Below are 16,903 nucleotides of genomic sequence, written 5' to 3'. Positions count from 1 at the left end.
GCACCCCTCGCCACCGCCCCCGCCGGAGCGGGTCGCTCGCCTCACCCGCGGTCCCGGCGCTCGCCCGCTGCCGCCGAGACCCGCGCCCTGCGCGCCGCCACGGTGCTCCCGGACGGCGCGCCGGAGGGGTCAGGGCCGGCGCGCGAACGCCGGGCCGCAGTACCACACTTTGCCCACAAGGCGGCAGCACCCGAGGCGGCGGCGCTGCTGCGCACCTGTGCGACGCCGGCGCTGCTGTTCCGCGCTTTGCGCGCTGAGCGCCCGCCCACACCGCGCACGTGGGGCGGCACCGGCGTTTCCTTACCGGGAGGAAGCAACGAGCGCGGCGGCACTCTCCCCCCGTGCCGCACTGCCGTTACCGTTGGACCACGGGTGCCGTTACAGGGGCACCACCGCGCCTTTGCAGCCTCCGAGCTGTAGGACCCCATTTTGGTCGCCGGGCAGCAGCATCCCCACAACGATCCTCTTCGGAGTATCGGCTGCACGAGGGATGACTGACAGCTCAGCCCAGCAGAGACCAGACACAGGCGGCAACTACTTACTGGGGGCACAGGGCTTACGTTGCCCTGCCCTTTCCCCACTCGCAGCCCGGGCAGTCATCTTCAGCGCCTCCGTTCCAAAAAGCACCCGAGTGCCTGGAGCGTTTACAGCAGTCAAGTGCAAAGAACAGACAAGTCGGGTGGTCGCTTCTGCCCCTGCCCCCCCACCCCATTATCTAGAGAGGAGAAGCAGCACAGGGAGCCTGCAAACGGCAGGGGGGAGCGGGGGGTGGTCCCCTGGACCAAGCCCCCAGGGACCGCTGTATCCCTCTGCATGTGGCATCAGGGTTGCGGGAGTGACAGCAGCCAGTCAACAGATGCTGGCGACAGATTTTAAAAACAAAAAATAACGCCTGGTTCAGCTGACAGCCTGAAGGCAGGCCACAAGAGACCCAAAGCTGCTCTGTGCCAGAGGGGCAGCTCTGTTCAGCAGGAAACGCCGCGTCCCAGCGCACCAGATGCCAGCGGCCCACCTGCAAGCGAGCGATACCCTGGCGACCCTGGGGCTCAGTTGGGGTGGGCGCACCTTTCCTCACCTCCGTGCCGTCAGAACTCTGCTCTCCCAGTCCTGCGCGCACGCAAGGCTTCTTGTGCGGGGCTTGTCTCTTATCGAAGAGACGCTGCACGGTGTTACTTACTTACCGCCCCGCCCTCCGGCGTGCAAAGGAATCAGCCGTGAAGCAGGGATAGCAAAGAGGCCTGTCGGGATATTAGTAGTCCTCAGCAGATGACCGTAGAGCCCTCGAGGCTCCATCTTTGCTCCCTACAGGAGCGTGGCTCCGCACTCCTTGCCGCTCCCGCCAGCAAGCGACGCAATTGCCCTTTGCTGCCTGCAACACGCAGTACCTGCACGGCCCCAGTACTGCCGCTTACAGAGCGAGAGGCGCTCGCTATAAAGCGGCAATGAAGAACAAGGACGGCCCGTCAAGATGGCAGGACGAACATAGAGAGCCTCCAGCATTAGCCAGGCAGGGCTTGCAACTCACCTCGTGTCGTGGTTTAACGCCAGCCAGCAACAAAGCCCCACGCGACCGCTCACTCGCTCCACCGCCCCCAGTGGGACGGGGAGACAAGCGGAAGGGCGAAAGTGAGAAAACTCGTGGCTTGAAACGAAAACAGTCTAATCATTAAAAAGAAACAACAACAACAACAACTTGCAAGGAAAAGAAGAAGAAAAAATGACAGAGAATGGGGTGCAGGCAGCATGCCAGGGGTCTGGAGCCTGACGGGTGGTGGTGGGGGGGGGTGGAATATAGAGGAGGGAAAGGAAGCGGGGGGGGGCAGGAGATAGGAGAGCAGGGGACGCGGGGGGAAACAACTCGCGTGGGTTAAAAACTCGCATGGGTGAAGGGGGCGGGCTGGAGCAGCAGGGGGCATATGGGGGAGAAACACAAGCGGGGGAGAGGGTAGGTGAGGGTACAAAGGTGCATGGGGGGGACACGGGTGGGGATGACCTTACCCCAGGGAGTCCACCCAGGATGATCCACAGCAGGTAACTCGCCTGGGATAACCCGCAACAGAGCATCCACACCAGATCATCCACACTGGGAGGACCCCCGGCAACACCCCTCAAACTGCCTGTGCTTCACCCCCAATCTTCCCCAAACTGGGGAGTTTTCTGCTTTTTCAAAATACTCAGTTTGGGGTGTGTTTCAGTGCTTTTCCACAACATAAAAAGGGGTGATCTTTTGGTTGCGGTTTTGTGCATGAAAATGGGGTGGGTTTTTTGCTTTCCAGCTGCACCAATCCAGGCGGATTTGGCTTTCCCAGGAGTCCCAAATTTGTTTGGTTTTTTCCGTTGCAGACCCAGAATCAGGGGGTTTGGGGTTGTCCTGGTTTCGGCTGGAATAAAGTTCATTTTCTTCTGACTAGCTGGTACAGGGCCATTTTGGATTTAGAATGAGAACAATGTTGACAACACACCGATGCTGTAGTTGTTGCTAAGCAGCGTTTAGACTAAGTCAGGGACCTTCCAGCTTCTCATACCGCCCTGCCAGCAGAGGCTGGGGGTGCACAAGAAGAGTCGCTGAGCTAAAGGAGGATGCCAGGTGAACAGGTCAGCTCGAAATACACCACCTCCTTTACAAGTTAAGAGCGATTGGAACACTTAAAATCAGCACTTAGGCTAATCGATACCATTTTGAACACCTTCTTAGCATACAAGTAAACGCTCTCGCCGGTGTTGGAAAACGTCTCCTCCCTTCCTTACGGCACTGCTGCAGGGAGATAACCCTGGGAGGCTGCGGGACGAGGTCGTACACAATCAGAATCTACGCTTATGGATCCACCGCAACAGCTACAGCCCTTGCGCTGCTGCTGCTGCTGCTGCTTTGCATCTTGCTCGTTTGGTGAATAAAGCTGAAAGCGAAGTGGAAAACTTCAAAGAGCAAAATGAAAAATAAAGAATAAATCTCAATCATTCACTTTACACTAAAAAGGTGCGCCCATGTTTATATACATCCAATAAAAATACTTTTATAGTATAAGTATTTGATTTTCCTTTTCCATTACCTTAACTTGCACAGCTCTGAATTCATACCATTAAATTCTCTCTCTCCAAAGTACACAGTTTTAATGGGACTAGGGGTTTTTGTGCGTGTTGCATAACGCGGAGGGACACCTGGCCAGCTGAGCTGCCCAAGAGAGGTGCTACTGAACTGCCAGGGACACGCACCATTGAAAGCCAGACAGAAAGAAAGTACTTCAGAGCACTCCGTCAAAACATCAGGAAAAAAAAAAAACCCATAACATTCAGTTGCCTCTCTTTTTAAACATTTAGACAAATACCTAACTGCTTACATACACCTAACAAATCATATACTACAGCTATTTGGCAGTTACAGTTTAAACAATGCAAGTCAATTTGTAAAATCCCCACTGCTGCAATACCTCAGACTACCAAAAAGGACTGGTGGGTTTCCTAATGCTTTTGGCAGTACTGAAGCATGCAGAGCAACACGTTTTCATGTTATCTCGACTGCTACAACTGAGAAACCAAAGACCAGCGATGCCATCAACTTCAGGAAGATGGGCTGTGCTTGGGTCTTTGGAAGGAAATTGACTTTTTTTTTTTTTCCCCTCTTTTTTTAAAGAGAGTGAAAAGTCTTGTTACTGATGACTTCTACTGTCAAGTCGATCACCTCTGAAGATCCACTCTGATGGGAAGTTCATAAAACAAAATTTCTTTGAGAGAGAAAGACTTCCATTTTGGAAAATCTCTTTCCAACTGAAGTCACAATTACACACTGTAGGTTAAAGGAAAAAATACATTACTGAAGCAGTAACTCATCAAAACCACCTCAGGCCTCACTGTCACTAGTTACAAGGCTGCTAATGCTTCCTGGGAAAGCCTGGAAAACACACAGATGCGACGCCCATTTGTCCTGTTTTGCCCGCGTCTCTTCTTTGACCTTGACTGCTTTTAGTACAGATGCTAATTATCTCCGTAACGTTTTTGAGTACTACTATAAGATATTTAAAAAAAAAAAAAATCATTGACTGTAAAAGCATAAAGGTTTTATCATGAAAACAAAGTCTGTTTCTTCTGAACAGCTGAACTCTTACGAACAGTTTCTTCCCTCTTTTAGTACAAAATTAGCTTCACAGTATCATTTACTAGCAAGCACACAGAAACAGAAGATTATGCTTTCAGGAAGAGAAAATAAACTGAGGGAAGTAAACTTTGTATAGGTGTAACATGCTCCAGAACAGAACTTATTTTTAGTATTTGTGTTAAAATATTTCATGTAAAAAAAAGTAGAAGGAGAGCTGGCACACTCTCAACGTTAAAGTCCGTACCGCAAGTACCTTTGCAAAAACGCAGACACACATCGTAGGCGTACCTTGTACTTGCAGGCCACTACGGAATCTTTCCGTCTGTCTCGTACCGTCACGGCAGAAGAAAGGGCAACCACGGCAAAACGGTGCCAGCTGACATCCAGCTGAGAGAAGAAAAAAAAACATTAGCACAAAGCTGGGTAGGAACCCAAAGCTGCCTTTTTTTTTTTTTTTGTGAAGGTTTGTGAAGACAGTACGACTGAGCGGAGGAAAAACTATTTTTGCGTCATCTTCGGTACGGTTGTTGACACGGGCCACTAGAGCTTTTGCATTTTTCAGACAACTGTGCTTTTTTTTTTTTTTCCTTTCTTTTTTGACTCACTGGCAACTTTACTTTCACTAGAACTCACTTTCCTAGATACACGCAGGTGACACACATGGAGACCTACCTACATTTTCTCAAGCCTTAGTACAGCCGAGGCTTCATCACCCTATACGTCCCAAGTTGAGTATTTTTGCTAAAGAGCACAGCAACACATCTGTCCTTGTGAACTGCCTCGTTGCAAAAAAGGAATCATTATTTCCAGGCCGTTGCTCCAAACGGGCAAGATCTTTTAAAACCGCAGTTGTGCCACCAAACCCGCTCAGGGTCCCTCCTAGCTTTTGACCGCCCTGAGATTTAACAGGCACACGCTCCATTCCATCTTCCAACAGCAAAAATACGTTAACGCTCTCGGACCCAGAGCGCAACCCTACGGATGTCCACGCACGCACCCTGCCGTTTTGATGAGGAGCCACCGAGCACCCCTGCGAGCACAGCTGCACGCGCCAGATCGGTTTCCCCTACGCCGCGAGTTACCGGTTCCGGTGAACGTAGTTTCTGACGCTTTAAACCCAAAACCGTATCTCGACGCTTCGCCACAGTAGAAACGACCCATCGCCAGAACGCTACAAACACGCAGTAACACCAATTGCAAACCCACAGCAGGAACAGCTCCAGAAATATTTAGACCAGGAACAAGGGAGAAAAATAAAACAGCTTCATCTCACGCACAGGGGAGCGGCAGGCAGAGAAAAGGGTCGGCATTCTGAGCCCTTACAGAAAACGGGCATTCTCCTTCCATTCCTCAGCCCGTCCGTGAAGGTCTAAATACTGCAACACTACTACGGCAACGTCGAGAGCAGGGAACAGCAGCCCTGCCGCTGGACTTGCCACTGACCCATGCTATTTCCGTAGCAGGACGCGTACGCAGAGGGACACGTCTTGCCACACACAGCCCTGAACTTCCTGAAAATTTACGTTTACCAAAAAAAGCCATTTGGAACATATTGCCAAACAACATTCGGCAAGAAAGCTTTGATGCGTTTGACACACGCAAGTTTTTGGTCACTTGCTATTTGCTTCCTGTTGCTGCTGCTGTTCTTCCTTCAGAAATTCTACTCGTAGCCCAGTTATTCACTACTGGTTCAAGCATTTGCCTCCCTGGTATTACCAGCACATTCACAGAGGCAAATAACTTACTTGCTCTTCTACAATTATCCAAACGACAATTACAGCCACGAAAGAGAAGGAGAGGTCAGGCAGCAGAAGAGCTCTGCAGGCTGGCACCAGTCAATATTGCACTCTCGAAGAACAAACAACAACAAAACAAAACCGTGACCCTGTATCCTTCTTTTTTTTTTTTTCCCCCCTTCTTCTTTCAGAGCTCATCCCTGCCTCAGCATTTTGTCTTGTCAGAGCATGAAGCGCAGGTGATCCGTACCCTGACGGCTTTTGCATGTGATGAATGCCTGTTCAGAAATAGTCCAGATCTGCAAGACTGGTGTCATTTCTATGGTTTTAATCATCATAACTCACATTTTATTTACTCACGCATTTGTGAGGAAACTAATTAACTTTCAGACACTGCCTCTGCTTTTTTTTGAGGGGTGGGGGTGGAAATGTGTTAGAGACTGAAAAACATTACGATTCAGAGCTCCCAACCATGAGGGAGTGGTGGAGAAATCAATGAAAGCAAAGACCAACAGCAGCAACATCAACTGAAAGTTGGCCTTCATTCCGATCACGTACTTAAGCGACTCTCCTTGCAAGTCTATGCCTCGGTCCTAGGAATGACTAGTCCCTTTTTGGAAGGACAAACTTTTTCACTTAAAAGTCCTAGACTGAAGACTCCGCTGAACGGAATGGGGATTGTGCCACGGGACAACATGCCATCAACACTCTTAATGGGGAAGGGAAAAAAAAAAACCAAATAAAAATCAAGTACCAGTTCCCATCATGTTTCACTCATTACATTTCTACTGGCATCTAGGTGCTCAAAAATGAACTACAGGGACACCACATATTCCTAAGAATTCAGTTATACATAAAAAAGTAAAAGGCTATTTCCAGCTTGCCCATAAAATCAGTATGAACAGAGAGAAGAGAAACACTCGACCCCCTAAAGAAGCTAACAGGCAGCTCTGAATTTACCAGACAGGAAATTTCATTCTTTCACCTGAAACAAAAACACATCAAGAGACCAGTTCAGGAACAGGGCACGATCTGTTAACAGCAATTTTTCCATCAGCTTTTCGGCACTAGCAGCAAATTTGCCTTCTCTGTGGGTTTAACGTGGAGCATCTGTAGTGCCCTCGAACTCGCAAGTGTTTCTCTCCGCTCCCGCAGCCCGATACGTGCGATTACCTGAGCAGCAAGCGGAATTAACCACGCAGGATTTTCTTCGTGTGACGCGGAAGGTGACGCTGGGAGAAGAGGAGACAAAGAAATGAACCTGCTTGTCACACCCAGCCAATGGTGAAAAGACAGGGGAGGATTCTGCCGGAAGGGCTCTGCACCCCAGGAGCTCCCGCCAGCCGGTTTCTCTCCCCTTTGCCCGGTACCGAGGGGACGACGACACCTCGCCCGTGCCCCCTCGCGGGGAGGGGGGGCTGCCCCAGGTGAGCCGGGGGACCCCCACCTCGCTTCTGCCCGCGGGAACGGACCGGGAGAGACACTCCACGCAGAGAGAGGAGCGTGGCGTGGATTGCATGCCCGAGGGAAGAGGCCGGGCTCCCCGCTGGCAGAAGGACAACTCACCTCCCTGCTGCTCGGAGCTGCTTGCTGCGGACAGCCCTGCCTGCGCCCGGCCGCTCTTCCGCCGTGCTGGGAGCGCAGGCCGGCCGACGGACGCTCCAGCGAAAAGACGCTCCAGCTAATCGCGCCCCCTGCTCGTTACAGCCGCAGGTACTTTTGCCTCTGGCTAATGCACGCTCCAGACAGCGGACACCCCGCCTCGTTCCAGCTCCCGCTTGCTACAGTTCTGGCTCGTTGAAGCCCCAGCTCCGCACTGAAGCTCCGGCTGATTTCAGCTGCTTCTCCTTACAAGCTCCAGCTACGTGCAACGGTCTGGGCTTTCCATAAGGTTGCATATCAACTGCTGTCAGAACTGGAGCATTAGGATTAAACATCAGAGTTACACGCCAAGTAAATATTCGTTAAGTTTGGGCGATTAATTACTTAATAACTATTCCGAGCACCGCAGAAAGAAGAGCTGGACTCAAAGAGGGCACGTGGGGTCTGAAAAGCGCCTTTCGCCCCCACAGACCATCGCAGATGTTGAGCTCGGCCTGCTGCGTGCCGGCCTCCCGAACTTCGGCGTCCGACACAACCAGACCCCCATCTACGGGGAGGGACCACGCACCCTGCCCGCCCCCCGCTTCCCCCCGCAGCCCCCAACACCCTCCCACCCACCTGCAAAACCAGCCAAGCCGGCTCCCGCTTTTGGCCCCCACACCAGCTGACTCGGGGCCCATTTGGGAGCCAAAAAAACCCGGCTGCTGAGCCTGTTCTCAAGGCCCAAACACGCAGGGCCGGACTTCTGTTTCTGGGCCCAAAGCCGCGCAGCTCGGTCTGTTTCCGAGCCCCCAAATCAGCCACGCGAGCCTGTTGTCAAGCCCCAGGAACAGAAAACTTGTTCTCCACTTCTGACCCTGCAGTGCCCACGGGCGACGCCGAGCGTAGCCACCCCACAGGCCTGCACCCCCGGGGCCCCACACGCAGTTTCGGGGAGTGCTCGGGACCTGCAGAGGGCCCGGCCCCACGCCTCTGCAGGGCAGCCCCAGCACAGGCAGGGCATCGCTTCTCGATTGCCGTTTCAGGCTTTATTTCCCCGCCATCACCGGCACGGCCAGGCCCCCCACCCCAAACCTCCCAGCCGAAGCACCCCCGCGGGTAGCCGGGCCCAGCCACCCGGAAAACAAGAAAACCAAAGAGGGAACAACAAGACAGAGACCGTGGGGAAAGGCAAGGGGAAGGACACAGAAACAGAGAGAGCGCGGGAGGGATAGGGAGCAGGACAGAGAGATGGAGCAAGAAAGGAAAAAAGGACGGGAGGCAGAACCAAGGGAAAGAGAGACAAGGACGGGGAGCAGGACAAAGGGACGGAAGAGGAACAAAAATTAGCGACGGGCTGCAGGACAGAGATGAAGGGATTAAATAGACACAGGGAGCATGACAGAAGGACAGAGAGGAGACAGACAAAAGGGACAAAGAGCAGGCCAGCATCAGAGGGGGAAAAAACCAACTGCGATGGGCAGTGGGAGAGAGATATGGAAAAAAGAAAAAAATACTGAGGAACAGAAAAAAGAAAGCAGCGACAGCTAGCTGGACGGGAGACACAGTTAGAAAGGGCGGGAGAGGGAACGGGGCAGAGAAAGACAGACAGAAAAGGTAGCACAAGAAAGCAAGGCAGAGGGACAGCAAGGCGGGGCGGGGGGGGAAGGGACGGGACAGGGGTCTGGACAGAGATGGAGAAATAAGCAGCAGGGACAGAGGAAAAGTGACAGAAAGAGGGACAGGGAACATGGCAGAGAAGGAAAAATGAGGACAGCGGCAGGACGGAGATCAAAAACTGGGACGGTCCTCAGGACAGAGAGGAATACGAATACAAGCAGGGAGCGGGACAAAGGGATACAGCGAGAAACGACGGGACAGGAAGCAAGACAGAGCGACAGACAAGAACGATGACAACGAGAGAGAGAGAGACACTGACAGAGACAGAGACCGTGAGAAGCACAGGGGGTTGGGGAATTTAGAAAGAGAGGTATCAGGAGCCCTGCAGAGAGAGGGAGGGTGAATAAAAAAGGGGCAGGAAGCAGCACAAAGGGTCACAGAGAGTAAGAGATGAACAGGAAGGAGGACGGGGACAGTGAGATCCAGAATGACAAAAATAAACAGCAACAGCGAGCAAGACAAAGGGATAGAGAGAGAAACAGAAAGTAGGAAGAAGAGAGATAGGAAGGCAGGGACACAGAGCAGCACATACAGGCGCAGAGAGGAGAAGAACGCCAGGGAACAGGGTAGAGAAATTGGGAGGCGGGGGAAGAGGCAGATGCAGGTCAGAACAAGGAGATGGAAAAGGAAAAAACAGCGACTGACTGCAGGACAAAGACGGGGGGCTGGGGGCGGGGGGGGAGAGGGAGCAGGACAAGAACGCAGAGAGAAAAAGAAAGGGGGGCAGTCGAATGAAAGAGAGAGAGAAAGGGGGAGAGGAAGAGGGAGCAGGACAAGAGAATAGACAGAAGAGGAGAGGTACAGGGAAGCAAAATAAAAATAAAAAACAAAACAAAACAAAAAAAACCCCAAACGTCACAGCAGCACGAGAAAGCTAGGGGGCCAGGAGAGGGGGAGGGAGGGTCCGGGACGCACAAGAGGAGCGACAGGGCCCCGAGGGCCCAGGACTCACCACAGCTCTCGCTCTTGGAGCTGCCAGGAGACCTTGCCAGCTCAGAATCTTCCTTCTCCTTCTCTCCTGTAACTCCAGTCGCTTGGCTGTCCTCCACATAACGGAACACGCGAGCGCCTCGCAGCTCTTACGAGATGAGGCCCCCTAGACACGTAGCCTCGCTCGCTCGCTCACTACGTGGCCGTACCGCGCTGCTGGTCATGCATACAGACCCTGGCGGTCTGACCTGCTGTGGACTACGAGGAGGGATCCTCCCACACCCAGAGAGGCAGGCTCTCTCTTGCCTGCAGCAGGAGGCAGCTGCCGGCCGGCCTTCCGTTTCTTCTTCTCGACCTTTCTGTGGCCTCTCCAGCTTCAGCAGCTCCCGTCCACAGCCAGCAAGCGCTCCGCCTGTCCCTCTGTGCTCCCGCGCCGCGAGGAGAGGGAGGCCAGGCAGAGACAGCCCACGCGAGCCTGAGGCTGCTGCAGTCAACGGCATCCCCGGGGACGAGCGGACAACCGCACTCACAGCGTGGCCTCTGGGAGAGGGAAAGAGGCAGCAGTGACCGTTATTACCGTAGCTCGACCCTGGCCGGAGCCCCTCCTTCTGCAGGGGCTTCCGCAGACGCCGCTCGTTCCCCGCGCCGCTGCTAACGGCACCCACGTTCAGGGAGACTCGAGAACATCGGAGGGCCAGCTTGCTGCCCTCACGACAGGGCTCGGGGGCTGCCTGCGGCTACAGCACAGGCTTCATGGGAGGGGCTGGAGCTGGGGGCAGCCGCACGGGCCGAGCGGCGCCGGGGGAAGGCGCCGGGGGAAGGCGCCGGGGGAAGGCGCCGGGGGAAGGCGCCGGGGGAAGGCGCCGGGGGAAGGCGCCGGGGGAAGGCGCCGGGGGAAGGCGCCGGGGGAAGGCGCCGGGGGAGCTCCGGCAACTCGGGGAGGCGCCCGCTGGCCGCGCCTGGGGGGTGCCCGCCTCCGTCCCCTCTTCCCTTCTATCGGCTCTCGGGGAACTGCCCGGCGCTGCCCTGGCCCGGCTCGCCTCCGGCGGACCGGGAGCCTGCCGCAGCGGCCGCTTCGCAGCTTCCCGTCCCGCCAGCCCCGGGCGGCCGGCGGGCGGGAGGCACCCCCCCGCCACCGCCACCGCCCCGGCCCCCCGCCGGGGGGGATCGCTCGCCTCACCCGCGGTCTCGGCGCTCGCCCGCCGCCGCCACGCTGCTCCCTGACACCGCGCATGCGCCGGAGGGGCCGGAGCCGGCGACCGAACGCCGGGCTGCCCCACGCGCAGGACAGCGCATGCGCCCGGGAGGCGCGTCCGCACGGCTGGTCGGGGAGCGGGCGCGGCGGGAAGCCCGCGGAAAACCACGCGAAACCGGCAACGCTCCCGAGTCTGACCTGGTCGGACTCCGGGGGCCGCGGCGGCAGCGAGGACTACGCCGCGCCCGAGAGCCGCGCTGCTGCCCGGCCGCCGAGTCCGCGAAAACTACAGCTCCCGGCATGCCCCGGGAGGCAGCCTGCCCTGCTGCCTGACCCCGAGGGGACGCCGCTTCCGTTTCCGCCCACCCCCACGCCGGCGCAGCCGCAGTCCCCGCCGAGCCCCCAGCGCCGGTCCGTGCGGCCCCCCCCCCGCCCGGCTCCAGCTTCGGGCAGCGCCCGCCGCCGCCGCCCCGGCACAGCCCCCCCCTCGCCCGGCTCCAGCTTCGGGCAGCGCCCGCCGCCGCCGCCCCGGCACGGCGCGGCCCCCCCCCGCCCGGCTCCAGCTTCGGGCAGCGCCCGCCGCCGCCGCCCCGGCACGGCGCGGCCCCCCCCCGCCCGGCTCCAGCTTCGGGCAGCGCCCGCCGCCGCCGCCCCGGCACGGCGCGGGCCCCCCCCGCCCGGCTCCAGCTTCGGGCAGCGCCCGCCGCCGCCGCCCCGGCACGGCGCGGCCCCCCCCCGCCCGGCTCCAGCTTCGGGCAGCGCCCGCCGCCGCCGCCCCGGCACGGCGCGGCCCCCCCCCGCCCGGCTCCAGCTTCGGGCAGCGCCCGCCGCCGCCGCCCCGGCACGGCGCGGCCCCCCCCCGCCCGGCTCCAGCTTCGGGCAGCGCCCGCCGCCGCCGCCCCGGCACGGCGCGGCCCCCCCCCGCCCGGCTCCAGCTTCGGGCAGCGCCCGCCGCCGCCGCCCCGGCACGGCGCGGCCCCCCCCCGCCCGGCTCCAGCTTCGGGCAGCGCCCGCCGCCGCCGCCCTGGCACGGCGCGGCCCCCCCCCGCCCGGCTCCAGCTTCGGGCAGCGCCCGCCGCCGCCGCCCTGGCACGGCGCGGCCCCCCCCCCGCCCGGCTCCAGCTTCGGGCAGCGCCCGCCGCCGCCGCCCCGGCACGGCGCGGCCCCGCCGCCGCTCCGTGCGTGCGACACGGACCCAGCCGTCCTCCTCGGGGCTTTCCCCGGGACCCGCCGGGCGACTGCGCAGCCCCGCCACGGGGCCCGGTGAGCACCCCCCCCACGCGCACGTGCTCCCAGCCGCCCTGTGAGCCGCCCCCCCCCCCCCCCGCGCGCACGTGCTCCCAGCCCCCCTGTGAGCCCCCAGCTCCCCCCCCGCCCCCGGCCTCGGCACAGGCGGCCCCCACCTCCCCCGGGCCACCCCCGCCTCCGACGTTCGCGGTCCGAGGGGCGCCCGGCCCCGCTCACCTTCTCCCGAGGGGCAGCCGCAGCCCGGCCACCGCTCCGCTCCTGCCTGGGCTCCCACCGGCCCCGCCCCGGCCCCTCCCCCGGCAGCCCCCCCTTTCCAGGGAGGGGCCGTCCCCATCAGCCTCACTGCCCGCACCTGCGGCTCCTCCAGCCCCGGCCCGCAGCTGGGGGACCGAAATCCGGAACAAAACTCCTCACCACCCATGGGAAGTTAAGCAGCAGGCACTTCCTTGATGGAATGAAAGATGTCAAGAGTCATCTCATTTGGAAGAGGTGTTAACCGGGGTCAAAATACAGATTTGAATACCCATCTTAGTTTAGTTCTAAGACTTGGCGATTGCCAGGTATCATCTTTTCCATTGACCCAGGTCCACCAGCGAGGCCACAAGGGAGATTTCTTCCAGAGAGAGGATAGAGTTATTAAGTCTAAAGTCCACGATTTGCTTTTCTCCTTCATGAAAAGATGAGTGGATCATATATCATCACTAGTCACCCAAACAGTTAACCCTGAACTTTTCACCTGTCCTTTAATACAGTCAACTCCAAGCTAAATTTTTTCCGTCATTAAGAGGGGACCAAAGATCATGTAAAATATTATTATACTTTCTACAAATACATCCCCATCTTAGAGCTTTAGCTACTAGAGAAAGTCTTTGGAGTTTGGGGTCAGAGGAGCTGCAAGTATAAACTTTCATACAGCTCTGTTTAGGATGTGTGATTTTTCTCTGGTTGTCTAAAGCAGTCTAAATTTCCATAGACGGTCCCGACTCTGGGTGGCTCTAACAAGGATCCTGGAACTCCAGGAAATTCTAAACAGCGTTTTATATTTCAAATATGATGCCAAGTTCCTTTTTGCACTTGTCTCTACGGTTTTTGGCAACTGACAGCCCCAAGGGGTGCCTGCACAAGTTTCTCCCGAAGGGCGATTAAATTAATTCTTTTGTCCACGAGGTGGGTGGTTTGGTAATGTTATAATTCACAACGCTCTAACTCCTTCTTTCAAATGTTAAAAAAATAATTGCCTTTTAAATCCATCCCATTTAATTTGCTAAAATGATTCTCATTGTTCTGCATCTGTTCTCAAGTTTTGGTTAAATTCAATGTCAATATTCTCCACGGAACTAGATTTTCATCTGACTTTGGAATCGGAAGGCAGGCTGTTACTGAGGTTCAATTTTGTGTCTTTATCAAACTTTGAATCAATTACAAAACTAGATTTTTTTTTTTTTTAATCCAAATTACAAAAACGGTTAACATCAAGATTAATAGCTCAAACAATAATTGTTTCATTTTGTTTATCTCATGTTTAGAACCCCTCAAAAAAACCCACACAAACCCTAAAAACACACAAAAAGATTACTGCCCTCGACAATATTCCTAATAGCAACCCCAATAGTATAAACTTTACACAACTGTTTTCCCAAATAGATAATGTGAAACTTACTTAGAGATTTTCAGTTTTAAAGGGCCAGTTTCTTTAGACTTCCAATTTCTTGTTGGTGCTTTCTTTATTCTTGAATAATGAAGCCAAGGTTCTTCTCCCAGACCTTTACTGCTATAAGGGTTGTTAAAATGACTCGATACGGTCCTTTCCACTTCTCCGTGATTTTATATATATTCAATCTAATCTCCCGGTCGGAAGGGATGCGCTGCTACGTCCAATTCTAAGGGTCCAGCTGTGGAGACATACTGACAAAGTTCCTGAAAAGAATTACGTAAAGAAATCATAACACCTTTTAAAAACCTATCTCCAAAGGCACTCAAGATACTCAGAACATAGGACTCTTGATATGGTCTTTCGTACAATATTTCATAGTGACTTCAATTTTCTTTCTCTTCTGGCTATACTCTGATTCTTAATAGAGCCATGGGTAATGCTTTAACCCATGTGAGGAGTGAGGTTTCCTGACAAATTTTACTCGACTGTTGCTTAAGGGTATAGTTCGTTCTCTCTCTCTCTCTCTTTTTTTTTTTTTTTTTTTTTCCCCCACTTGCTTGTGGTCTATGTGGGGTGTGATAGTCTCAATCTATAGATAATACTTTGCTCAACTTGTCTCCTAATCTTTGCTATAAAATGAGGGCCATTGTCAGATGACATTCTTACAGGCACCCCACATTTTGGTATTATCTCTTTGAGCAAGACTTTGACTACTTCCCTTGCTTTCTCGGTGCGACAAGGGAAAGCCTCGGGCCACCCGGTAAAGATATCAACTAAAACTAGGATAGATCCTTCTTTTCAAGGCAATTCTATAAAATCAATTTGCTAATATTCTCCTAAAAAAATTTCCTTCTTTAATAATCCCAAAGATGATCTTATTACTGATTCGGGGATAATTTTATATATAAATTTCACATCCGCTTATAATTGTTTAAGCAATCTTTGTCATATTTCACTTTCTGTTCCCCAGTATACTTTGTGATGTTCAGCTCGGGCAGCTTCTCTTATTATTGTGGGTGGGACTATTATTTGACCTGTCGGTGTTACAGCCTATCCTGTTTCATTTTGTTAGCCTGCAATCTAATAATTATTTCTTCATCTTTTTCATTATACTTTGGAGCTTCTTTAGGCAACTTTATACTTTTCTCTGGAACTAGTGCTAGGATGCCTTTTTCTGCAGCCTCTTTAGCAGCTTTATCGGCCAGTCGGTTACCTGCGTTCGGACCGGTCTTACCTAACTGATGTGCTTTACAGTGCATTATCGTGACTGCTGTTGGTTTTTGAATGGTTTCTAACAATCCCGGTATTTGTTCTGCGTGCTGAATGGTGGTTCCTTGTGCAGGTAACAGTCCTCTTTCTCTCCGCATCGCTCCATGTGCGCGTACTGCTCCAAAAGCATACTTTGAGTCTGTCCAAGTGTTGACTCGCTTTCCTTGACTTAGTTCCAGAGCTCGAATAAGAGCTATCAATTCAGCCTTTTGGGCAGATATCGTCGAAGGCAAAGCTGGCAACGCAATTACCTCCTCAGTAGTTATCGTCTATCTTGATAAACGTTTTCCTTCACAGATGGAACCGCTTCCGTCGGCATATAGTTCCCAATCCGTTTCTTCTAGCGGCACATCTCAGAGATCCAGTCGGCTGGAGTAAACTCTTTCGATTGTCTGCAAGCAGTCACGTTCCAGTTCTCCTTTAACTTGAGCAGTTGTTGAAAACGCGACAGGGTTAACGGTGGTAGTAGCTTTTAGGTAAACGTCATCTTGTTCCAGCAACACCACTTGGCATTTCAGCATCCTGCTAGGGGATACCCAATGCCCCCCTTTCTGTTTTAGCACAACAGTTATCATATGGGAAACGTACAGTAATCCTTTGTCCTCAGGTTAAACTTACGAACTTCCTGGATCAGTAGCACAGTTGCAGCGACGGCTCTCGGACGACCGGAGCATCCCAGACTCACATTATCTGATCGCTTCGAGAAGTAGGCCACAGCTCGCCCACTTGGCCCTAAATATTGGGCCAGGATACCCAGAGCTGTACCTCTTCTTTCACGAGCAAAAAGTTCAAGTGTCTTTGTGAGATCTGGCAGGCCTAGGGCTGGCACCCCTATTACAGCCTGTTTCAATTCTTGGAAAGTAGCTTTCTCAGCATCGGTCCAATCCGTTGTTTGAGGTTTTGAGCTGCTCCTATAAAGGTCAAGCCAGCAAGCCACAATTTATAATCTACAGGTGACACCACTCGACCACTCCCGGAAATGCTCGTCATTAATTTTTTTAGTCTTAGGTTCGGGGAGACGACAAATTGCCTCTTTTCTCTCAGTTCCCAATTGTCTCTGCCCTTTTAGGATTTTAAAACTCATTTACATAAGTTTCTTCTTTCTGTTTTTTTTTTTTTTTTTTTCTTTTGACGCTCGATATCCACCGATTCCCCAAAAGTTCAAAAAGTTAATAGTTAACTTTGTGCATTGTTCTTCCGTCTCGGCTACAATTAACAGATCATCCATATATTTCAACAAGATTTCTTGATTATTTTCTTTCTTCCAAATCTCTAATTCTCGTGCCAATTGATTTCCAAAAATGGTAAGACTATTCTTAAAGCCTTGAGGCAAGACTGTCCACGTACATTGTGTTTTTCTCCCAGTCTCAGGATTTTCCCATTCCAAAGCAAAAACCTCTTGACTATTGGGATCCAAGGGAATACGGAAAAAGGCATCTTTTCGGTCTAACACTGTGAACCATTCTTGTTTCTCCGTTAGGGTTGTTAACAAAGTATAAGGATTTGCTACTACCGGA

The 16,903-nt window shown here is 53.9% G+C and overlaps 1 long non-coding RNA gene across 2 annotated transcripts; it reads right to left on the bottom strand.

Annotated features, from left to right (window-relative positions):
* Positions 1 to 1,643: 1,643 nt before the first annotated feature.
* LOC142028145 (uncharacterized) lies at positions 1,644 to 13,439 on the bottom strand. Of its 2 annotated transcripts, none has more exons than XR_012649430.1 (3): positions 12,680 to 13,439; positions 4,382 to 4,480; positions 1,644 to 2,897 (listed from the first exon to the last, which is right to left on the bottom strand). It is a non-coding gene; the product is annotated as an uncharacterized LOC142028145 (long non-coding RNA). The 2 variants fall into 2 exon arrangements; XR_012649429.1 differs by lacking the exon at positions 12,680 to 13,439 and adding an exon at positions 10,043 to 11,036.
* Between the last annotated feature and the right edge of the window lie 3,464 nt (positions 13,440 to 16,903).

Source organism: Buteo buteo, unplaced genomic scaffold (assembly GCF_964188355.1).
Source record: "Buteo buteo unplaced genomic scaffold, bButBut1.hap1.1 HAP1_SCAFFOLD_165, whole genome shotgun sequence".
Lineage (NCBI taxonomy): Eukaryota > Metazoa > Chordata > Aves > Accipitriformes > Accipitridae > Buteo > Buteo buteo.
The sequence above is the reverse complement of the archived record's forward strand: the minus strand, read 5'-3'. Positions and strand labels throughout refer to the sequence as shown.